The sequence below is a fragment of the Pinus tabuliformis genome, chromosome 7 (assembly GCF_031772625.1).
Source record: "Pinus tabuliformis cultivar Carrire ecotype Pingquan chromosome 7, CPIR1, whole genome shotgun sequence".
Classification (NCBI taxonomy): domain Eukaryota; kingdom Viridiplantae; phylum Streptophyta; class Pinopsida; order Pinales; family Pinaceae; genus Pinus; species Pinus tabuliformis.
This window is the reverse complement of record NC_142293.1, coordinates 1,556,268,996-1,556,295,366: the sequence shown is the minus strand read 5'-3', so window position 1 is coordinate 1,556,295,366 and position 26,371 is coordinate 1,556,268,996. Positions and strand designations below refer to the sequence as shown.

General features: G+C 34.5%; 3 pseudogenes; 2 read left to right on the top strand and 1 right to left on the bottom strand.

The window, feature by feature from the left end:
- Positions 1 to 21,406: 21,406 nt before the first annotated feature.
- On the bottom strand, positions 21,407 to 23,393 carry LOC149253896 (glucan endo-1,3-beta-glucosidase 14 pseudogene; annotated as a pseudogene).
- A 376-nt stretch (positions 23,394 to 23,769) lies between these two features.
- LOC149253895 (benzyl alcohol O-benzoyltransferase pseudogene) lies at positions 23,770 to 25,277 on the top strand (annotated as a pseudogene).
- Positions 25,278 to 25,346: 69 nt separating this feature from the next.
- LOC149253894 (13-hydroxylupanine O-tigloyltransferase pseudogene) overlaps positions 25,347 to 26,371 on the top strand; it is a 28,224-nt pseudogene continuing 27,199 nt past the window's right edge.

Below are 26,371 nucleotides of genomic sequence, written 5' to 3'. Positions count from 1 at the left end.
TAAACAAAACATTACTAACAAGGTTATATTGATTGGATTTAAGGCTTAAGGATCTTTTTCTCTTTTAATCGAGTTCAATTGGTGCATAACCATTTTTCAAGTAGAAAATTAAATCAACATACTAAGATTCAATATCAACAGGACATACCTCTAAAACTTGAACATTGTTACCTGAATCTTCTTCAGCTGAATTATCAAAAGCTCCAGTTATCAACTTGAAAAAACCCTGACCTCTAACTATTTTAGTTGGTTTAATTTCTAGGTCATATTCTTGTAAGGTTGTAACCCAATTAGCTCTCTTTTCTCCTAATTCTCTCTGAATAAGCAATTGCCTAACTGCTAGGAAATGTACAATCACTTTTGTATGTGCTTTCAAGAGAAAAGGTCTAAAGTGTTTTACTGACTTAAAGACTGCAAAAGCCTATTTTTCTACTTCTGAATAATTCAACTCTTCTCCTTGTAGATTATAACTAAAGAAGGAAATGAGAGATTCAACTTGTTCTTCATTTGGTTGAGTTAAAACTGCCGCATAGGACTGTTCAGAAGCAAAAATATATAGGACAAATTCTTTAGAAAAATTGGGCGATGATAATGAAGGAGCATATATTATGGCTTGCTTTAATGATTCAAAATATATTCTCTAATTTGTCCCCATTTGTAGATTGTATTTTTTTTTATCATATTTTGTAAAGGCATGGCGATGTATGAAAAATAAGCGACAAAGAATTTAAAAAAAATTATTTGGCCAAGAAAGGATTGCACAGATTTTTTGTTACGAGTTAAGGAAATTTCTAAATGGCATTAACTCTTTTTGGACCTATACTAATTCCTTCTTTTGAAACAAATGATTTTTTAGGATTTAGAGAAATCCCAAAGTTTCGGCATATTTCAAAATTTTGTTTTAAATCATTAAGATGATTATTCCTTTCCTTTAAGTAGATTGGAATATCATCCAAATAAACAACAACTGACTTATTAATAAAACCTTTGAAATAAATGTCTATAGCTCTTTGGAATATAGCTCCAAAATTTATCAATCCAAAAGGCATCTTCTAATAGGCGTATGTTCCCCATTTGGTCCTGAATGTGGTTTTTAATCTGTCTTCAAGATGTATAAGAATCTAGTTATATCTTGAAAAACCATCTAAAAATGACATAAGTTCAGAACCTGCAACAGATTGTAAGATTTGTTCCATTGGTGGTAAAGGAAAATTGTCCTTTTCACATGCTCTATTCAGATTTCTAAAATCAATACAAATTTGAATGTCTCCATTCTTCTTTCTAACTGGAACAAGATTTGAAACCCACTTTGAGTGTTTGACCAGGAAAATAATTTTGGCTTTAAGTAATTTATTCAACTCGGTCTTGATTTGAGCTTCAATATTAGGATGGATTTTCCTAAGTTTTTGTTGGACAAGTTTTACATCAGGCAACATGGGTATAGTATGTTGAATGATATATATATATATATATATATATATATATATATATATATATATATATATATATATATATATATATATATATATATATATATATATATCATATGTTTTTAAATCATCATAGCTCTAGGCAAAAATATCCTTGTATCTTCTTAACAAATGTATGAAAGAAGATCTCTCATTAGGTGAAAGTCCAAGGCCTAAATTGATATTTTGGGGTTTTTCATCAGACCCTAGATTAACCAGTTCAAATATTAAGGTACTACTCTAGAGTTTATAGTTAGTATCTTTCTTGAATCTATCCTTCAAATCATATAAGTCTTCTAATTTTACTATATGTTTTGGCAAGGAATTTTCCTCAGAAGACTTATTAAGTTGATTATCATGTTCATCCTCATCGATGATCTGATTTGAATAAGAACCTTCAAAAGTTAAAAAAATTAGAATATCATTATCATCATTGAATACTCGCCAATTAGTAATGTTATCAGGAATGGAGGGGCGAAAAATCAACTCTATTGAAAATCTATCAGGATTGAAATCTTCTAGAGGAATAAGCTTCGAAGCAACGTTAGCTAAGAGATTAGCACTAACATTCTATAATCTGGGAATTGGAGTTATATTGAATGTTGTGAAATGGGTAGTTAAATCTTGAATCAAGGATTGATAATGTTTTAGATGATTAGAAACATAATGAATATTATTCCTTACTTGTTTGATAACAATTTTTGAATCACCATAAACTTTAAGATACTTGACATCAAGACTGATAGCCTTTTGCAAACCCTGAACCAATGATTCATACTCAGTAACGTTATTAGTACAATCAAATTATAACCTGCATGTAAGCATGGTTTTCTCTCCGTTTGGATTAATTAAAATGCATCCAGCTCCTGCACCATCACTAGACTTCGATCCATCAAAATAAAGAATCCAAAACAATTCATCACACTTATTTACAATATTATCTACAATATTAATACATTTTGATGAATCTGTTTGTGAGAAATTTTCTATTTGTGACAAAACATAATCAACAGGAAAGGGGGAATTTAGAGCAGGGAAACTACCAAAGAAGGATTCTGAAGAATAATTTCCCAAGATATTGTTTGTAAAAACTACTGGTTCATTCTCTTCATCTAAATCATTCACATAGTATTTCATGTGTTTTTCCCTATCAAAATGAATTTTATTGTAAGGGAGCCAAAGATATAACCAATCTGTTGCGAAATAACCATGTAATTTCTCATACCAATCCCTGCTTAAGACGAGGCCATAAAATTCAGTGATGTCAGCAAACAATATATAAATTTTTTGACAAACTTTTGGGTTTGAAGATAGTCTGATTAAAACAACATTCATTTCTCCTAACACTTTAACTTTTGTTTTGTCTAATTGGAAAAATTTCACAACAAAATTTTGAGGTGTAACATTCAATTTAAGACATATCGAATAGGGCATGATATTGGGGAAGGCACCTAAATCTACTAAGAAATTGTGAACATTTTTGTTGAATATTTCAAAAGTCAACAGAAATGGATGAGTGTGAGAGTTAGATCTATCTCTAATCAATATAGTATCAGAAGGATCGATTTTATCTATAGGAACATTTGGGGGTTTATTTTTTCCTTTTGAGGCTTTTGAAGTGACAACAGTTGAATGTAATGGGGATGCAGGAACAAAATTCAAATCTTTAAGTCAATTTTTTTGTTGTTGTTTCAATTTACTAACCTCATATCAAGATATATTAGCTTTAGTGTTTTTCATGTCCTCTACAATATTATATTCGATGCTATCTGAAATTATCAAAGTTTTGGTGAATAGGGTTTTCGTAACAATGGGAATGAGTGTAAAAAAAAATGAGCCAATGATAGTCAATAGAAACACATTAGTTAGTTAAATCTGAGTGATGTGCAAAAGGGGGAGATTGGTGAAGATTGTTGATACTATAATCACTCTGCCCTGGTTCACCAACACGAAGATACCCTTTTTTTTCCAAATTTCATTCCAATACACAAGTTCTTTATTCTTGGTCATCTTATATGACTGTTTATATTTCCCTGTTAGCAAACAGATCATTGGAAAATGAAAATTAAGTCCGATCCATTTATTCCCACATTCTTCCATGCAAGAAATATATTTATGAACCCTTGTTAAGGCTATCTTTAAGTTGTTAGTGTTAAATTACTCCCTTTATTAGGTTTATTTTCCTGCATTATCCTATCTTTTTTTACATTCTTCTTGTGCTACAATCTATAATGTTTCAATATGCTCTCTGCAATATTGAAGAGCCTGCTACCCTTTCCTAGTCATAAACGCTACCTGCTCTAAGGAATTGACCTAGTATTGGTGTTTTTTAATCACCTGTAGAGGGATTTGAAATTCTTCTCTAACCCAGAGATTAATCTTGAAATTATTTTGATTGATTTCAATAGTTGAAAACCAACTAGTTTGATTTCTCAAATAAAATACAAAATCTCTCAACTGGACATCCCCTACATAATGGTTTGGATTCCAAACTTTATTATGAAACAAGATAATATTTTGTTGCTAAAATTCATAGAGAAAGTGCTTTTCTTCATTCGTATACGTCTCGTACACTTCTAAAAATGTAATTGGGGAAGTAATCTCAAAAGGATGATTGGTCATGGTAAAATTCCTCTGAGACATAAAAATATTTCTCGCAAGTACATGTTATAATTAGTTGAAGGATCCCTACAACTAACTCCAAATTCCATGAATAGTTCAAGATTTATCTTCTTGATTTCCAACCTAGTCAGCTTCTTTTCTAGCTCAAGCATATTCTTTTCTCCTTCTTTGAATTGCTATCTCTATTCTTTCCAATAAATTATGTGAGTATCAAAATATTTTGTCCATATCTTCCTATGGTCACTCATTATATTTTGGTGCTCTCGCAAGATTATTATTGGTGCTCTTGCAAGATTATTACTTCTTGTGTGTCAAAAAGGTGGCCAATTTGTGTTTCCATCTCTACATCCTATACAGGCCCATCTTTGGTTTCCTTCATTACTTCTGATGGTTCTTGTGTAGTAGCAAGGGAAACCTCTTTTGTTGGTTCTTGTGTGTCAGCAAGGTGGTCGAATCATATTTCCATCTCTACATCGAATACATGCTCACCATGGGTTTCCTTCATTACCTTTGTTAGTTCTTGTGTAGCAACAGGGGAAACCTACTTCGTGGTTCTTTTGTAACAATAGGGATGGTTTCAGGAATTGCATCAACATGGGACCTATTTGTCTCCTTCTTATTGGATATTGGCACTATTATAGGGTGCTTAACTCCTTATTCCTCTCAATCTTTTGGTGACAACTTTACTCTCCAATATTTCTACATAATCATCATCTTGGTTGTATTCTTTCTATGGGGAATTAGCAGTAAAATCCTTAGAAACCCTCATAATTCGAACATTGGGTGGATCATTTGCTAGAGGAGTTACCATATTGCAAGCTTATGTGGGAATTGTTATAGTTGTGAGATTGTGGGGTGGAGTTGCCACTTCTATTGCATCCTTTGGTGAAGTAGCAACATCGTAAGAAAATTCCTTCCAACTATGTCATTCCAAGTTATCCCTTCCTTTTGCAGCAAACGTATGACCGCATCTATAAAACGTCGGGTCTGTCACTTTAAGCGCTATTCTTCAGACCTTCGATCCACCCGAGCTTCGATCGCCGATTTATTGCTATCGACGATATCGCATTATCGCAATCGCTCTATTCAAAGACCCATTTCGACCCAATGGTTTCGACGATGCGATTAAATCATAGTCATTGATCTATGAGATCTAACGACTGCCGAGCATCACTTTACACTTCTCCATTTATTCCTTTTACTTGGAATTTCTTCGCATTTTCTTCAATTTCTCTCTGTGCTTGAGTTTTTTCAAAAGCTCCCGTTCTTGGTGTTTCTGTTGCGCGACTCCTCTTCACTTCTCCACTCTTCTCTTTTCTTATGTTTTGGCCATCTTCTCAGTGTTTCTCTATGGGTTTGAGTAGTTTCCTCAGGGTTTCATTCTTCCATGTTTACTGCTCAACTTCTCTGAGCTTGACTCCTCAGCGAACCTTCACTTTGCTACTTCTTCAAAGCTTCCCTATGTTCTTTTAGTTGGATTCAAAGATCCCTTATGATTCTTCTGAATCATTCTCCTCTCCGCATTCCACTTGGGTTGTATCTCGCCCAATTTCACTTCGTTGTTCTTCTCAAACAGTCCTCAATGTCTCCTTTGCGTGTTTCGCAGAACACTGTCTGTAACCCCATGTCACAGAGCCTACGAGTTCACATACAAATCAACACTTAAAACACACATTCAACTCTTTTGAGACATTCAAAAATAACTCTGTATATATATTAATGTAAAAACACAGATTACATTTGAGACTCCTCGTCTTGCATAGGCCTGATTCTCAAGATTAGTGGCCTCTTCCTTCTGCCCGTAGGCTTACATATATTTATATGGAAACTTTGGATTGGATTACTATGAAGGACTTGATCCCATCCTTTAACAAAATCCCTAAAGCTCGCTACATGCATACATATGTGGTAGACTTTATCCACTCCATCTTTTTCTCTATTTTAAAAACAGAAAAGTCGCCTTATCAGTTCAATGGTCCACTTCTACTCTAATTAATTCCTAAAATCTCTCTCTTGCTTCTAGGATCATGGAACTAGTGATGTTCTCATTTATTTATTTTGAGAGCATTTACATATTCTCCCATTATCTAATTAAATCACTTAAAAGCCTAAATATTTCATTGACTTGAGACTTAGGAAACTAATTTCCCTAAAACACATGACCCCCTATGTCTACTATTTACAATGATTTTCCTTGGGCTGAATGTTCCTGCATCACAATATCTCAAAGCCACTCCGAACAACCTTCGAATGTAAGCAATAAACTCCATATCACTTTGGTCATGTACAATAGTAGATTTCAAATGATTCATTATTAAACCAGATGCCTTCCCAAACTTAGTGAAAAATATGAAAAAGATGAAGCCAAGCAAACCTATTGAGCATCCCTGTGATGAGCACGTCATCCACGAATAAGCTGTGTGAGATATGGATGTTCCTACCAAGGTGAAGGGCAAGGAAATTTCCCTCCAGCATAGCATTTTTAATGTGGAGACTCAACCCGTCCATAGCTAGAATGAATAAAAGTGGGGATAGAGTGTAGCCCTACCGAAGACCCCTCCTAGCCTTGAATAATGTCATAGGGTGTCCATTAATAACCACAACATATTGTACATTTGAAACACAGGCCATAATCCACTCTACAACGTTGGCTTGTATACCAATTTTGTGGAGAACCAGCCTTAGATAGCCCAAATCCAAATAGTCAAATGATTTTTCTAAATCCACTTTCATGATAGCCGCATTTATTTTTTTGGTGTGAATTGAGTGCATACATTCCTGGGAAATCGCTGTAGCATCATGAATCTATCTATTTTGTAGAAACCCAAACTGTTGTGGGAAAATATACATGGAGAGGGTGTGCCTCATCCGCTTTGCAAAAGATTTAGACATAATCTTGTAAATCATATTACAAATAGATATAGGACGGAAATCTGAAAAGGTGAGAGAATGTGTCTTATTCGGGGTTAGTGCGATGTAAGTGGAGTTTATGTGAGGATGTATAAAGCCCTGAACCCTTGATTCCTCAATCATATCAACAAGGTCCTGTTTAAAGAGATCAAGAAAAGGTGTGAAGAGCTCCACTGTCCATCCGTCGGGACCAAGACTCTTATCCCCCTTGAACGATTTCAGTACCCCCCGGATCCTTAGCCGAAACAGGATGATAGAGCCCTGATTAGCATCCTCATCAAACATGGTAGGAAAATGTTCGACCCCGCAGATTTGGTCCTCCGGGCAAACCAAATTCCTTTGGTTGTAAGCTTGTTGAAAGTGGAAAATGACAGCGTGACTAATTTCTTGTTGCAACTGAAGCTTGTTACCATTTGAATTAGAAATCTCCCAAATGGAATTTATCTTGTGCCTATAGTTTGCATATCTATGAAAAAATTTGGTATTTCGATCCCCTTCCGAATCCAAATTCCTCTGCTTTTTAAATGCCAAGTAGTCTCTTTTATATGGAGTAGTTTTTTCCTTTGGAGTTCCAGAACTTGTATGCGGCTTCGAATGACATCAGGTAGATAATGTCCAATTAAATGTGGGTGGATATCCAGAAGTTATTTAGTAATAGAAGCAAGCTCTTTGTTCATATGCCATATTTTCCTTTCCTCCCATGCCTCAACCTCCTACTGCAAGATCCGAAACTTGTCCTGAATGTGCCGCATGGGAGAGGAGCACCGAACCCCACCTATGTTCAAGACATCACACACGAGAGAGTTAAAATATCGATCCTCAAGCCATACCCTATTGAATTTAAAGGGCATGCCACCTCTGTATTCATCCCTTCTTCAGTGAAATGCAATGGGTCCGTGATCATATATATAGAAAATAACCACTTCAGAATATACCATCCCAAGCATCTCAATGGTCTGATCGTGTAGGAGACAACGATCTAGTCACTTTGTAATATATCCCACACCCGACCTCTGATTGTCCCAGTGGGGATAAGCATGGAGGGGCAAATGTCCACCAGATTGTACTCTAGGATGAAATTCTTAATACGATCAACCATGACATCTACCTTTCTGGAACATCCCCAAATCTCATTCAAGCAAATAGTGTAATTTAGATCCTCCGCAATGATGAGTGAAGTAAGTTCCAGTAACTATGACTCGATCAGATTATCCCAAAAAATGGCTCGATCATGGTATGGTGCATAGACATTAAGAATGTGGATTCTACCCTTGAGCCTGAGAATGTGACCATCAAGGAGGATGCTAGCAAAACATGAAAAAGCCTTGACATTGATCCACCAAGGATCTCAGATAGCAACCAGCCCACTCGAGAGGCCATGTGCATCAGTGGCTGCCATATACCAGTACGGAATCATCTTTCTAAAGTACTCAACCACCTGAGGAAATACATGCATCGTTTCCTAAAGAAGAAGAATATAGGGATGGAAAGAAGAGAAAAGTTCTCTGAGGGCCAGGAATTTTGGGGCAGCCCCCAGCCCCCGCATATTAAGTGAGAGGATGTATGTCATGTTTGACCATGTGCGTGCATTCGTGCTCCAAGGGCCCGAGGGGAGGAAGTACCGATAATGGGGACATCAATGAGAGAATGTGCATCAGCGAGACTAAAAGGGAGAGGTCGGGGACGGCCTTGAAAGTGCCTATTGCCACGGTTTTGTTTTCGGTGAACAATAATATTCCCAGCAGATGAGTTGATAAAGCGAGGAGATGAGTGGCCAACAGGCTTGTGAATAGTGAGTGAGCGGAGATCTATTGTCTTTTTCTGTACGAGAAAATCAAGGTCACTGTCCACGGAATTTGTGGGGGAGTTTAGAGGAGAGTGTGGCCATGCAGGGCCAGATCCTGACATCGAGGAATGTGGAGTGACGCAAGAGGATGATGGCACATGGACATACATGATGTGGGTGGAAGATAACAGGTCTTGTGACGTTGGTTGGCGTGGAACATTAGGCGGAGGTGGCAGACAGTCACGAGGAGAATAGATGTTCTATTCAGTCAGATGTGGTGAGGTGGCTTCAGTGGAGGGAACATCAAATCCATCAGAATTATGAGGAGATGATAGAATAGGAATAGGGGCAGAATTAAAAGGATTAGCAGATAATTGAGAATAGTGATGTCTAGATGCGGCAAGATTCGAATTGCTTGCATGCTGAGGAGAGCCATGTCCGAGAGATGGAGTTTCAAGCCAACTACGTGGAGAAGCATCAGCTGGTGCCTCTTTGTTTTAATACCAATCGTGATGCCAATGTCGATGGGATGCCATGGATCTGCCACCCAACCTCTGTGGACAATGAGCCAGCAGATGTCTAGTGTGGTGACAGTTTAGACATCAAAATGGAACCCCCTAGAAATCCAGTCTTTGGACCAAATGTGTGTCACCCCAGTTCAATTCACTATGATCCAGAAACCATCCCCTGTACTCCTTCTTAATAAGAATCTAGGCCACCCGCTTATCAGGTGCACCCAAACACTGAGGATCTACGTACACATATTTTCCAATGGCATTGCCAATATCCACAAAAACTTGCCACGTCCAGAATTCGATGGGTAAGCCAGGGAGCTTAACACATATCAGCTTGTTTTGGGGAGTCTCCTTCAGAGGGTTGAAGCTAATGTACCATGAGTGCAATGCCATAAAACTTTGCCCGTTAATCCAAGGAATGGATTTGATTTTCATGAGGTCTTCCTGGCAGAGGAAGTGGAAACTATACCACTTGTTTAGGAGGCGAACCACTATAGGAATATAGCCTAATAGTGTTTTCCATTTGGTATCTACCCAAACCTGCATATTAACTTCACTCAATTATGAAAAATGCCACTTACCCACGAGAGCGCGCTTCTGAAGACTGGTCACTCTATCGATCAACACGTCATGGTTGAAAACCAGAGCAGGAGCCAAAGTAGTGATTTTAATATATCTATTGGGATGGCGGGATCGACATTCATGAACCGCATGGGAAAGTCCATGCAAAATCGGGTCCACATGTTGGCCATCTGGAGGATGCATCGATGGTTGAGATGAGTGCCAAGTGTCATGGATAGATGGGACCCTCCTCCTGAATTTAGACTCTGCATCCATCGTGGCATGGACGAACGCCTCCTGTGTTGAGGTGTACGATTCCAGAAAATCCATATCCACATATGCAGGAAAGAAGACCCAAATACAACCGGGAGAAAGTGTGGGAAAGAAATGTGATTTTAATGGTCGATCAGATGATACGTCGAAAAATAAAGTGAAGCAGCAGAGGATCATTGACAAGAATTTCTTGAAATCAGCAGAGTCCTAATCACGATGAATTGAGGCCACAGGGGTTGTCGCCCACATAATGCCAAATGTGGAGGGATGATGCTGAAAATAAATCCAAAAGAGGTAAGTAATGAGGGTTAGGAAAAAAGAGAATAAGGATATGATAAAGGATGGTGGGGTGGGGATCCCAATCCAGATTGTTAGATGGCAAATGACAGAGTGGTATGTGTGATGTAGACCCCAGTCACCTCGCAACAGAAGTAACCAAACAACCCCAACCGAAAATTCAAATTGTGCCAGAAAATGATGTAGACGTCGGTGTCGGAAAATCAAACCAGTCCGGAACTAAACCAGAGCCAAGAAGAATTCATGGAGAGAGATTCCAAACAAGAACAACTAAGAAAGAAAAAGAGTTATATGCCTTCACACTAGCAACAACAACAACATCCTGGGCATGTCCACCATCGATTACAAATCCGGATACCAAAAGCATTACAGGGACGTGAAATGATAAAAGAGTTATACCACCGAGTACAAAGAATTTTATAATTTGTAATGCGAAAGCAAGATCTATCCCCCAGTGAAAGCTGTGGACAAAAGAGATTAAGGAGCTTAGTCCAGTGGGGCATATGGACGTCTCGGGGGAGTAAGTATGTGAGAATGAAATATGCAGATAAGAAGGTATGAAGCGATACAGAGGAACACCACAATGTGGAGGACTTCTGAGTGGAGGAATGAAGAATGTGAATGGAGAAGTGAAAATGTCATGATATGAGAAGCAATGGAGCTAGTAGTATAAGGGAAAAACTCACCCTTCTAGGGATTATAGTAGGAAATATCTAGAATATGCAAACATCCAGAATATGCAAATAAGAGAGAAAGTGAAGTGGACCGGGGTGCACAAAAAGAGATAAAGAGGAGGAGATACAAACCATAAGGAAAAGGTAGGATCATACCAGAATCAATTTAGCACAGTCTGATGGTGGATAGAGTAGGCATAACCCATCAAAGTGTAGCAGCAATGCTCCCCACTCCTTCCTGTGCGCCCATGAGCAAACCACCTCGATCGAACTTACTTCAATTTAAGAGGTGAGAATAACGTCGGAACAATTCCTAGACATTGCAGAGGATATTGCGGAGCCTGGGAGCAAGCTCGGTGAACAAACGACACTCATACATACATTCTTGCTCTGGAACACCTCAAAAAAGAAAGTTAAATTACAGAGTCTTTTTTTGTATTTTTTATGATTAATTTGACTAATTATTAAGTTGATATTTTTAAGAATCACAAGATTAAGTTGTTTAATCTACAAAATTTGAGTGTCACAGGGTTTTTTGAATCTATTTATATATTCAAAAGAATATTTTGAACAACAAAAATTCACAATCTCACCTAAACTTGTATCACCGGATTCCACTGCAAAGGTCATTTTGTCTATTAGCTTCTTAGCATAATCTTTTAAATACCACTTATTCGCTCTATATTAAATAATGAGGAAATTGTGCATTAATTACATTATCTCTGGGTGAAATTAAACTAGAAATTGAGGTATTTTATTTGTGAAAGATATACAATTTTTGTATGGCTATTTGTTATTGTTAATGTAAGTATTATGTTATTATTTTTCAATGTAAAACACCTACATTAAGTATTTTTAATAATGTGGGTGTACTAGTTTTTATTTTAAATTATTTATTTTCCATATTTTCAAATTAATGATGAAATATATATATTGCAATGCGATTCTCATTATTCTACAACCTAGTATGATATGTCTGTGTTTAACTTGGATTTGACATGTGCCATTTTAAAATATATATATTGAAAAAATAGATATGATAAAAATGAATTAAAATGTTTGATTTGTTTAAAAAGTATTATAAAACATCAAGTAGTAAAATATTTCACTCATTCTCAACCATAAATAAAATATATAATTAAAAAAATGAATATATGTGTTTGGTTTGTTTAATTAAGAGTATAATAAACATCAATAATCTCACTCTATGTCCATACTATGAAGGAGTGGTAAAAACATTTCACTCTCACTCTCAAACTGAAGTAGTTTAAAAAAAAAAAACCTATATATACATTATATAAAGCAACTGGAAAAAAAATATTTCTTTATTGAGTCGAGAGGGTCATTCTACAGCCCAATATGATGATGTGTAAGTATGCCAGTGCTCAACTTGGAGTTGACACATGTCCCTCTTAAAATAAGAATAAAATATTCTCTAAATAGAAAAAGAATGTCTGTTATAATAAAAAAGAAAAAAAATATGCTATGGATGTTTAATTAGTTGTCCATATGACCTAATATAATTTCATGTAAAGTAATTAAAAGGAAAAAAAATATGTGAATAAGATTTTTAAACCTTATATCAATTTTCTATATATCTATATATATAGAAAAAAATGTTAAAAGAAAATATTTGAAATTGTATAGAATAAAATATGCAATGCCGTTTATGAATAAAATATTTTAATATAAATTAATATTGACATATACTTAAAAACATAATAATAATAAAAAGCCATTTCAATGTACATATTTTGTAAGATTTATAGCATTAAGAAATACAATGAGAAACAATGAAAAACTACACGTTATTTTTTGCACTCTCTACTCATTTTAAATCTATGCTTAAAATGGAAATGGATATATCCTCCTCGGTGAAACATTTTAAGCAATATCACTACTATGCTCATGTAAATTTTGATCTATTTTATAGATTCATGGATATATACTAGTAGGTGAAACATTTTAAGCAATCTCACTACTATGCCCATGTAAATTTTGTTTTATTTTATAGATTAAAAAATGCAACATAAATAATGAAAAATTACAAGTGATCTCTCTCTCTCTCTCTCTCTATATATATATATAATCAAAAGATCAAAATGAAAATATTTCATTCAAATTTTGTGAAGATTTGATCCCGCTTAGCTCTTACTAGATTATCATTAAAAGTGGTTAACATAAGTTGTTATTAACAAGATCTATCTTAATCACGGATCTAGCAAGAACCCAGAAAGATAAAATCTCTTGAGATGAAAACTTCTTTTAGAGTGCAAAATTTGAATAAAATGTCTACACTTTGATCCATCATCATCATCATCATAAAAAGATAAACTAAAAAAAAAAAAATAGTTTATATAATGTATATATAGTTCTTTTGAAATTTTTAACTACTTTATTTCTCTATAAAGTTGATATAAGATTATGTTGTTTAATATGGACTTCAAAATATTTTATTTATGGTTGAGCGTGAGAGTGAAATATTTTGACCACTTCTTAGTATAGTCATAAAGTGAAATTATTGATGTTTTGTTATAATTTTAATTAAACAAACCAAACACGTATATTCATTTTTGTTTTTTATTATATATTTTATTTATGGTGGAGAGTGAGTGAAATATTTTTCACAACTTCTTCTTAGTATGGACATAGAGTGAGATTATTGATGTTTTATAATACTTTTAATTAAACAAACTAAACACTTATATTCATTTTTGTTTTTTTATTATATCTAACATTTTTTTAATATATATATATATATATATATATATATATATATATATATATATATATATTAAAGGGACACATGTTAATTCCAAGTTGAACATGGGCATACTTACACATCTCTTTGAGTTGTAGAATGAGCCTCTCGCTAAATTAGTATTTATATTTCAAATATATGATTTTATATTCTTGATAAACTAAGACAACCATATAAATTGAATTGTTGATAAATGTCCATAAACATGAAAACATTTAGCTCATGATACATTTCACATTGCCCAAATTTTGAAAAGTCATAAAACTTAACTAAATTATAAATTTACTTTAAATGATTTGTGTTATTAATTTGAAAAAGAAGATATATATATATATATATATAATCATAAAAATTCGCATGGTAAATAGACTTTGTCGCAATATCAAAGGCCAATCTCATGACTTGGTAATACCACATGCCAAAAAAAACACAACTCATATTTATATGAATATGACATTTTTTAATTAATCAATTTAATTAAAAATGTTGAAGGAGTATACCTACTTTTTAAATCAATCTCAAGTTTTCATCTATTTTAAAATATTATGTAAATTAAATCTCTACCATCCACATAATCACTTACACAACCATATAAAACACTTACCCTCACTTTATCATGAAGATTCTTAATTTCTAAATAATCTTTGCTACAATACCATAAAGCTATCAAAAACGCAGCCCATATCTACGATCCTCCCTGTAAAATAGCAATCTCTAAGCTTAATTATATTAAATTGCTGTTAATTGAATAAAATCTAATATTAAGTTGCTTAAGAGTGCGCAAGAGTGTCCTTGTATTTCGGTGAAGTTGTGTACAAGTTGCCTTAGTCTTAGAGTACGTACGGTACAAAGGTCGTTGGGATTCGTTGACTGTCATTGAGGGTTGCAGGGGCGGAATGCCCTCCAGGATGGATTAATTTTTTTTTTTTCTTTCTTTTTCCTCTTTTGCAATATTTGTATTTCTCTATGTCTATCTGGATGTTTTTGTTTCTTAATGGCTTGGCGGATTTATCTCACAATAGGGCTTTTTTGAGCTTGGCGGATGTCTATTCTTCTAGTTTTTTCTCATGGTTTTAATTATTGGATGTCCGTTCGTCTGGTCCATGACTTTCAGTAGGCTGAATTTTCATATGTTGAATAAAGTGTAGTGTCTTAGTATTTGCTCTATAAAATACTTTTAACTTTGTTTATCTGAAGTTTCTTTTGATTAGTCTCTTTATTCCAAATCTAAAAATATGTAACTTCTCTTTTTAGAATGGGGAATATCTGTTTTTATCTGCTTTAAAAAAAAAGTACCATAAGAATGGCTTTTAATTTCCAGCATTGTTCTAGATGGCTAGTCACACTTTGTTGGGCTCTTCAATTCACTGAAAAAATTACAGTGGAGAAGATTGCAAACATCCAGAAAATTATGTAAAAAAATTATCTACAAATTTTTTTTTAGAAATAAACAATTTAGTTTATGTATAAATGATTTTTTTCGAGTTTTTTTTAGTATTATTTTCTGTAGATTTTTCTAGTCTAATTTCTCTAAAATCTAGCAAAGTGCTTCAAGATGGTGAATCCATATATACAATAAAAAACTAATTTAAATAATACAAATCAAAATTTGGCCACAATTTTTTCCACCAAACTCTAATTCTTTTCATTCATATAACTCAATAACATCAATTAAACAAATTACACGAAAAAACTACTTGATTCTTTACCGTATGTTTCCGAAGCACTCCGCATTCATTCATTCATTCATATAACTCGGCGACATCAATTGAACAAATTACATGATAATTTAACTGAAGAGCTATCATTTAACTGTTTTTTTTAAAACAAAAATTCTAGAAACCTATTTTGAAATAAACCACATTTATTAACATAATAATTGAAATTTTATTATTTACGCTCGTTGAAGGAAGGGCTTTATTTTAGTCTAAGCCTAGGCAAGGCTAGCCCCAATGTTGGATGGAAAAAACGATCTCCCTACTAGTGGGATGTTATGATGCTATGGGTAGATCGTTTTTCCATTCAACATTGGAATTAGATGTATTTTGGATAAATGTTATTATTCTCTTCCTAGATTTTATCTTTGTTGTCATACTCCATTCAACATTAGAATTGGATATATTTTGGGTAGTTGGGATAAATTTTATTATTCTCTTCGTAGCTTTTGTCTTTTTTGTCATACTCAATATTCTCCTAAAAGTCCTAAATTCCTTATTAAAAAAAAAAATCATTAATTATCTATATATATATATATATATATATATATATATTAATTACTAGAAAAACTAAATATTATTTTTTAGTTTTAAGGGAATGAAAAATAGAAAATTAAAATATTAAAAATTATTTTTCCTTAACCTGAGTGGTAGGTGAGAAATTTAAATACAAAAAATGGAAATTAAATATTAAAATATTGAAGAAAATTATTAAGATAATTTAAATTGGGGAAACAAAATAAATTTATAGTATTTTTATTTTAAAAAAATCAATTAATACTACTACATTATTATTAATTTTGTATTTTGTATTTTAAACTTTATATAAAACTATGCATAGTAACAAGGGGCTTACCATATGAAAAATCAAATCTTTTTCTTTTAATTTAAAATTAAAATTAGATTATTATTAATAAATTATTTAGGAGATATAAAACTCAAGGTAGAAAATAATACTATAACAATTTATAGTCTATAATCCAAACACATTTCATCAATAGAAAATAACAAGATAGAAAAAAATACAACAAAAAGAATAGAGACTAGTGGAAGATGATTTTTGCTCGAGAGCAATATCTAGAGTTACCTCCTCCGTTGTTGATGTTTGCAATGGAGATTCTTAAATTTTAAATAGGATTTGTTACAATGTCATGGGCTAATACCATGGCTTATTAATACTAGATGCCCAAAAAAACCCATAACTCACTTGTTTATATGTCATTTTTTAATTAATCAAATTTAATTAAAAGGAAAAAAAATAACACATAATTATTTTGGAGATAAATCTCAAGATTTGATTTGTGTATCTTGTTATCAATATTCTAGAGTATTCCTTGGAGGTTAAATCCTTCCACCTAACACAACCATATAAATTAAGTGGTTGGTAAATTCCCATAGACATTAATCTATAATAGGTAACAAAAAACTTATTACATGACACATTTGACATTGCTAAAATTAAAACATCATAAAACTAATTAAATTATAACTTTATTATTATACAACTTGAGTGGCCTAATGGTTAAGAGCATGTGTTTCCTAGTAAGAGGTCACAACCAGAGGGGGGTAGAGTATGTATGCCTTCGAAGACTTTAGCAGTTAAGGGAGGTGCATCCCTCGTCCCACAAACAAGGGACTCTCATACACCAATTTGGTCTCTAGACGTGACGTTAAAATCAAATATATTATTACTAACAATTACACTTGATGTTGCAAATGAAACACCGTAAGGAATCAATTCGAGAAGAATAACATGAACTTGAACACCTACTAATTATACACCTTAAATGCCCACTATGTTGCAAGAATGAAACCTTGAAGCACTTGTTTTAGTTTTGAAAATATGCTCATTTTAAGGTTATCCCCTCCGTGCTCTCATCTAATATTCCCTCAAATATTTCCGTATTGGGAGATTCTCTCCCCTGGGCCATATATTTTCACACAACACAACACTAGATTAGAATTAGTATCTTATATCTTTGGAACACAACAAACATATGTGTATTAAATGATTTTTAGCATATTGTTGATGTACTTAACAAGAAGGGTCTCTCATTTGTGCAGATTTGAGTCTGCATATCCAAGCAAAAATGTGGAGGGGGGGATGGAAATAATCCACTTACATGAGTTAATGGACTACTAGATAATGCACAATAAAAAAAGTGCCACCTCAAGGATATTCTCTAGCACACTACACACTCTCAACCTTCAAGCAACAACATTAACATAAGGAAGTCAAGTTGTAAGAGAGTGTCAAGAGAAGCAAAGGAATTGACACGCAACAAGAACCCTAAAGTGGTCTCTCAGTGTGACAAATTTCCTACTATTCCTCTATCTGTCATGATGAACCCACACATGACAATTATGGATCGCTGATACTAAGCCCACAACTGAAGGTTTCGGGCCTCCTCCCAAGGATGAAGACTCTCCTCCTTGAATTAGTTTAATTCTTGTAACATCATGGTCTATCTACTGAGTTTGACCATCTGCATCAGTTGAGAATATATGACTCTTATTCATTGGGATTGTTATATTTCTACTTATTAACCTTGTGAAAACCCCACCGTGTTTCTAATCTAAGAGAAAGTGGAGTCACATCCAGTATAAGAAGTTCCCTTACATTAGCCTGCAAAATTCCACTTTGGATGGAAGCACCCATTGTTATAGCCTCATTTGGATTAACACATTTACTTGGCGTATTTCCAAAAATCTGAAAAACAATCTCTTGAACCCTTGGCACCCAGTACATTCCTCCCATAAGAATAACTTCATCCAATTCCAATGTCGTAATCCCTGCTTTTTTTTTACAACTCTTGGAAGGGATTCTTGTTCTCTCGATTAAGTGATTTGCTAAGATTTCAAACTTCAAATGAGTTAATGTAACATTCAAATTCTTTATACTAGATGCATCTTCCATGATAAATGGTAGATAAATCTATCTAAGAAGAATATGACAACTCCACCTTCGGTTTCTCTGCAGCCTCTTGAAGCCTTTATAAGGCTAGCTTATCCTAGGATAAGTCATTTTTTGTCTTTTTGAACTCAACAACTAAATACTCAAGGAGAGAATTATCAAAATCCTCACCCGCCAAAAAGTATCACCATTTGTGGCCTTGACCTGCAAAAAAAAGCTAACAAGGTTATAATAATTTGTGTGAAAAAGCAGAGAAGGAGAAGAAATAAATAATCAATGTAAAATAACCTAACATCTCAAGGGAAGGAACATGTCTCGAATACACCATTGAATATTTCAAGCATTGTTACATCGAAAGTACCCCCACTAACATTAAACACAACAACTAGGCCCTCCTTCTCATTCATGCCATAAGAAAGGGTTGTTAGAGTAGACTTATTGCTAATTATTTTTACATCCAATCTTGTAATTTTACCAACATATTTCGTTGCTTAGCACTAAGCATCACTAAAATAGAAAGGCATAGTAATGACTGCATTCTAGACAATATTTCCAAGGTAACCCTCGACAATTTTTTTCCTAGGTCAAGAAAAACTAGGTGTAGAGATGAATGTAGACTAATGCACAATGCAAAATTGAAGAGCTACGATGAAAACAAATGGAAAAAATAGAGCACACATGTCTTCTATGTGATGAACAATCCTTTTCATAAAATAGTTATCTAGTTATTGGACTATTGTGCACTTATTGCCTTTGCGTTGAAACTGTATGTTACACTATATGATGTCTGTGTTGATCCATACTATTGTACTTATGCTTTTCCATATGAATGTTTTGCTACCTCACTTTCCGATCACAGGCCACCCATGACCATACTTAGACTTTTCAATGTTCCTGTCTGCTACGTACATCAAAATTCCTATTCAAAATATTATTCGGTAAATAAATCCCAACATTTGTATATATGTGATGCTATAGAATAAGCTATCAAGATTAGCATGTATCTCACTAAATAGTACAAATGCCTTTGCCCAACAGGGAAAAAATAATTCAATCATGATTATTACTTTGTCTTAATGTTGATAATCTGTTACAATCATTCACATGATATGTACAAATGCCCATCCGATACAAAACAAAATCCTAATGTCTTATACCAGTACCAAAATAGATAGTAGCTTAACATTCACATGATACATGCAAATATTTGATTCCATACTCCATCTTAGTATCAATCATTATTTACGATCAAATATAGTTTGAACACTTTGTAAAGTTAAAAAACAAATCCATTGTTGTCCTACGAGTAGCTTACAGGTATTTAGCACATTTTTGGGATGTACCTGTTGCATCCATTAGGAATAAAGATGAACCAAAAAGAGGAAGTTAGCAACTACATAATAACATATAATTAATTCTTTACTATGACCCAATTTAGATACATATAAAGATTTGTCGTGTCCAATTCTAGTCATCTATCCCTAAAACTTTGTTGAATGTTACAATGATCTTTGTCAGTCAATGACATGAACTAATTTCATTACAATATCATGGGTAGCATACCTCAGAACCAAAATCACATGTAGAACACATAAAGCATAACTAAAACATATGTTCTTGTGCATGTAAGGGAATGGCATAAAACCCATAGGCTCCCTAAAAATTTCCACTATAGTCTTCTTAAATTGAAGAGAAAAACCCCAACAAAGGAACCAAATTGAAAACTCAAAGCAAGATTTTTGAAGCTACCACCCATTGAAGAAGCAGATTATTACATCATTGCGCATTAGTTAGAAAGTTGATGAAATAATGTTTTATTCAGTGATTCAACAATGGCCCATTAAATTTCACATCCCTACTAGATTTCATCAACACAACAAGTCACCCATCATTGAATTGGATTCATATCAATTAAGTCATATCACAAAAACCTAGTTTTGATTCAATATCTTCATATTAGTCAAGTCATGTTAGTATGAACTAATTTTTATTGGATGGTTTAAATTGATAACAAATTTAACTAACCATTTGGAATTTACATAAAAGAGAATCTCCACAAATTTCAATCAAACATACTAAACAATCTTCTTCATGGGACCTTATTATTGTGGATAGGGTGACAATAAAAAAAAATGAACCAGCTGATCAACATGCCTAAAACAAATACAATGAAGAATTCAAGCACTCTTTCAGGGTAGATCCACTCATTTGATAAAAAACATGGATAATACACAAGAAGTTCAAGTATAATCCACGTTTAACAAAGTGAAACTAAATAGTTAGTTTCCCAGAAAAATGGAAGTCCTAATTTGCATTAAGGTTACAATTCAATATAGGTAGTACTACCCATTTGGAGAATGTGTCAAACATTAGCCAGTACAATAAATATATCTTGCAATTACAGACATCACATATATATCAATTCATGTATCCTCTAAAATATACAAAGTTGACACCACATCAAAATTTCCTTCTCATTCCTCTTTGAATATAAGCATTCTACTCCATACGTTCAAAACAATACAAAATTATCCAATCCACTGGGTTGCGATAGCCTATAGCGCATGAAAAACATAAACACAAAGCTTCACTAGAGAAGCAGAATAAGTTGTCTGAATTTTATATCTAGGAAGTGGTACTATAAATAAATATGTCGAATAAGCTCCCAATGGTTCTATTAGTACATGTGACGATTAAGTTTAAATCGCATTTTGGATAACCCGCTAAAATTCCTCAGGCTGCCAAAATCATTTGTAAGTACACCATCACAACAAGCAACTGATTCAGATAATGAGTATTACAATCGGTCCAATGTTCTGGAAAAAGGATTGGCTTTTACAATCTTTGATATCCAAGAGGAAGGGATGAGATTGAGTTACTAAAAGCACGTTGCCAATTTTATTGGATGCTCATTCTTGAGGATAGTGACAAGATCCATAGCCTGAACCAAAACAAGCCATGATCTAACCAGTTAGACCCTCATTTTAATAGTTTATATTGAAAATTTTAGTGACCTGCACGCTGGTATCTTCATGGCAATTTTGGTTTAAAAATTTGAACTATACATTATGAGAGTGATTATAGTGCATAAATTGGAATATAGAAGAATACTTCCATGTCCAATTCCCAATATATGGAAATTTAATGTATGGAATCATATTAAATATGAGGCACAAAAACAAATAATGCATCATACTTTTCAAGTAGCCAAAAAAAAGGAAAAATTAAAGGAATACATTCCCTAGAAGATAAAATGAGTGGAATAATCCTTACTTGGATAAGTAAATGTGACCATACTAGTGCCTTTGAAATCACAATTCTAGTAGTTTCTACTGTGAATCTAATAGTAACTATTCATTGTATATGAAGCACGGGCATGAACAATATTTGGATTATAGTAAGGTCCACCTTGACGAATTGAAGCACGATTTTCACTACCCATCCCACAAGAAAAATCAAAAGACTCTTGAAGAATAGACGAATCAGAACTTGGTTTGGCAACGCAATAAAAAACACTGCCAAGGCCTCCCCTTAAACCTTTTGGTGCTCTTGAGAATAAATAAATCATGTTAGGTGGTGGGTTTGCAGGAGGAAAATATGGTGGAGGAGGAGATGCACACCAACCACAACACAAATCTACATCATATAATTTTGAACCATCCGGGTTTAGCAGCCCAAAGTTCCTCTTAGTGGTTGGCCCTAGTTTATGGTTCTCATTAAAAAGTGCAAAAATAAAGTTATCTACGATTCTATAGGGCTCACTGGAGTTCCTTCATTGGAAGTAACATGTTTGACGACTCTAGTGTTGTAATTTCTAGCATTCTTAAGATTCAATCCTATATCATCTGGCTCTCCTTTGGAAGGCCAACCAGTCTCAGAGACAGTTATAGGGATAGTGTCATTTTGAACCAAAGCAACCATAACAGAGTAAATGGAATGAATTTGAGCATCTAGCATATTGTTATATGTAAACCCTTTTGGATTTGAAACCCCTAGAGACTACCCAAACATCACATAGTCCATTGAAACTTCTTTGGGCTTGTCTTTGTTTGCAAAATAAGGATATGAATTCAACATGAATAGAACACCTGTATCATCCAAGAATTGGAGGGGAGGATTCAAAATTGGTAGCAAACTAGTAGAAAATGTGGAGGCCGAAGGGGGAAAGGAACTTTAAAGGATAGCCATATGGTGTGGAGTAGATGCCTTAATATTGTCATCCAAGCCTAAAGAAACCAAACTAGAATGAATGTTCTGTATTGCAAGCACTAGTTCAGAGTCTAATGACCCATAATTATTTGTAAGGACCTCATTCCCTACGATTATCATAAATATTAAGGTTGAAGGGTAGTAAGGAGAAATCCTCTAAGCCACCCAAGCTTGGCTTGTAGTTGGACTTTCACTTATCCTATGGACTTTCTCATTCTCAAGACCCATAACGACCGCAATGCCTGTGTTGGAAAATGCTTACAGTATAGAGGAATATGACTTGTATATCTTGACTCTATTGACAATGATGTTTCCAATCATCTTAGCTACTTGCTTCGGTGATGGAAATTTATTCCTTTTTGTTCTATAGTTTACACCAATTCCAGGGTTTGGTTGTGATGATTCCTCCGACTCATTTTCCCCTGCAATGTGAAATACCAAAAAACATACAACCATAACCCACATTAACCCAATTTTTGGCCTTAATGGATGCAGGAACCCTTCAAATTTCAAAAACCCACATTAAGACAACATGCAGCCACTGATGCTTCAAAACACAGAGTCTGTATATATAATCAATGGATAATGAAGTTCTTAGATCGATTTATTACCTGTTGAAATCAAAAGAATCGAAATATAGGCAACAACTAGTACAATTTTATATGAATGCAGTCTTTGACAATCCATCTTGAACAAAGATACAATCCTGATACCTTCAATGTACCTTTAGACTACTACCCTTATTGGCTTAGAATGATCAATTTTTGAATTATTTGTGCATTACACCCATACCAACTTATTTTTCTGAAATTTTCTTTTAAAACCGAGACTAAGATATTGTCTAATCCACCCACAGGGATGAGTAAAGTCCCATACACCTTCTTCTATAACAAGCCTCTGGTTTGAATTAATCAAGTGTATACTATCTAATAACATGAACCCTAATAAGTCTCTACAAAGATGGTACAACACCATACACACCACATCGCTATCTACCATCAAAGCATGTAACAGTAGAACCTAGCCATTATAGATAATAAATTAAAACATATTGATATTAAGCATGGTTTATTTATCAACTCATGAGAGAGGGAGGCAGGTAAAATAATTTTGTTTTGGGGGAATTTCAAGCTTAGCTTTGATAGTGGTCGGGGAGAGAGTGGTTATTTATGTCATTAGATTTTATAACTAACATTAACACTATTAAAAAAAATATTTTGTAAACTAAATTTCTATCACCCACTTAATCACTTGCACAACTATATAAATTAAATGGTTGGTAAATATGATAAGAATCAATCCATAGTAAGCATCAAAATACTTATCTCACTTTACCATAGAAATTCCTAATTTCTCAATAAACTTGTTACAATACCATGACCTAATACCATGAGTTATCAATACCACATGCCAAAAAAACTATAACACTTATATATATAATTTTTTTTTAATTTATCAATTTAATTAAAATGACAAATAAAATAATTACCTTAGACATAAATCTCAATTTTTGACTTATATCACTTTAAATATTCTAAAAAATTTAACTTATATATTATTACAAATATTCTAGAACCTTTAATAAAAATTATATCCCTACTTAATAAATATTAATATTTAAATTGAAATTTTAAAATCTCTATCATAAAATAAAACACAATCCTCTCAATAAAATTATTATTAATTAAATTACAACTTTAAAAACCCCTTTCCAAAATAATAAAGATACGAGACCACGTTGTACTGGTCACATCACCTGATAAAAGGCTTCAATTTATACATATCTCACCAAACGCTCGCTTCGTCGTCTTCCCCATCTCGAAACAAGTCTGCACCGCACTGCATCCTGCTCTGCTGATCTTCGATTGCGTGCTTGCGTCATAGTTTCTCATTGATTCTCGATACCTTTGTTTTCATGGCTGCTCTGAATATGAAGGTCACCAGAAAGCCGACTGTCGTCGTCGCTCCTTCCCTGCCTACTCCCTGCCTACTCCGAAAGGGTTGCTATACCTTTCCAATCTAGATGATCAACTGTCTTTCAGATTTCATATTCCCGTCATCCAATTCTATCGCTTCAATCCGTCGAAAAAAAGTGAGGATACTGCCAAAGTTATCAGAGAAGCGTTGGTGAAGGTTTTGGTATTTTACTATCCTTTTGCCGGAAGATTGAGAGAAGCGCCCTTCGATAAGCTTCTCGTGAACTGCACCAGCGAAGGCGTGTTGTTTGTAGAAGCTGATGCCGATGTTTCCATGGAGGAATTCAGAGACCTGCACCCGCCCTCCCCTACTTGGCTGATCTGCTGCATGATGTGCCGGGCTCAAAAACTATTACCAATTCTCCCCTCCTTCTCATTCAGGCTAATTCACTCATGCTTTCATGAACTCAATTCATATTCCAGTCGAAATTATGTAACGCGGTTGAGATGCGGAGGGTTCATATTGGCCCTTCGTTTGAATCACACCATGAGCGACGCGCTTGGCCTCGTTCAGTTCTTGAAATCTCTCGGCGAAATGGCGAGGGAAGCTGCGAGGCTTTCGGTTCATCCAGTCTGGGAAAGAGAAATCCTCTGACCCCGGACGAATCCCACAATTAAATTCCCCCACTACAAATATGATCAAATCGAAGACAAAGACGGGCGGATGGCGAACATGAAGGAGATGAGGCAGAGTTCATTCTTTTTCGGGCCGAAGGATATCGAGTCGCTAAAGATACAAGCAGTAGGGCAAGGCAAGTGCCTGACCTGTGAAGTTATATCGGCGTGTTTATGACATTCGAGAACGAGGGCTCTCCAACTGCCCGCTGAGCAGGAAGTTCGGTTGATATTCACCCTGGATGGCCGAGCGAGATTCGACCTGCCGATTCTCGAAAACTTCTACCACAATGCCATCATTTTGTCATGCGCAAAGACGACCCGCATGAGAGTTGGCAACCAAACCGTTGTCCTTCGTTGTGAAGTTGATCTGCCAAGCGAAAATGAGTGTGAATGGCAAGTACATGCGATCGGTGATAGATTTGATGGAGTTGAGAGGGCACCCTCTCTTCACAGTGGTGGGCACCTATGCGGTCTCGAACTGTACTAAGATCGGGTTTGGAGATGTGAATTTGGGTGGGGAAGAGCAACCTACAGCGGGCTAGCACAAGGTTGAGTGGGACCAGCATCAGTGGTGGGCTTAACAAGCTTCCTTCTCCCTTATCATAACAAAAGTGGGGTGGAAGGTATAATGGTTCCCGTATGTTTGTCGCCCGCTGCCATGCAAATATTTCAAGCAGAAATCAATGAAGCTATCGCGAATGCAGCCCCATATCTACGATCCAATATAAAATAGAAATCTCTAAGCTTAATTATATTAAGTTGTTGTTAATTGAATAAAATCTAGTATTAAGTTGCTCTTACGTGAATAAAATGAGGTGGGTGCCTCGTGCAGGAGTGTCCTTGTATTTCGGTGAAGTAAATTGGGTACATTGCAACTTGTATTTCGATGAAGTAAATTGGGTACCTTGCAACTTATTGAGTTGTGTACAAGTTGCCTAATGGCTTTTAATGCTTTAGCATTGCTCTAGATGGTTCGTCCGAGTTTGTTGGGTTATCTAATTCACGTGAAAAAATTACATGGAGAAGACTGTTCAAACATCCAGAAAATTATGTACAAAAACTCTTTTAAAA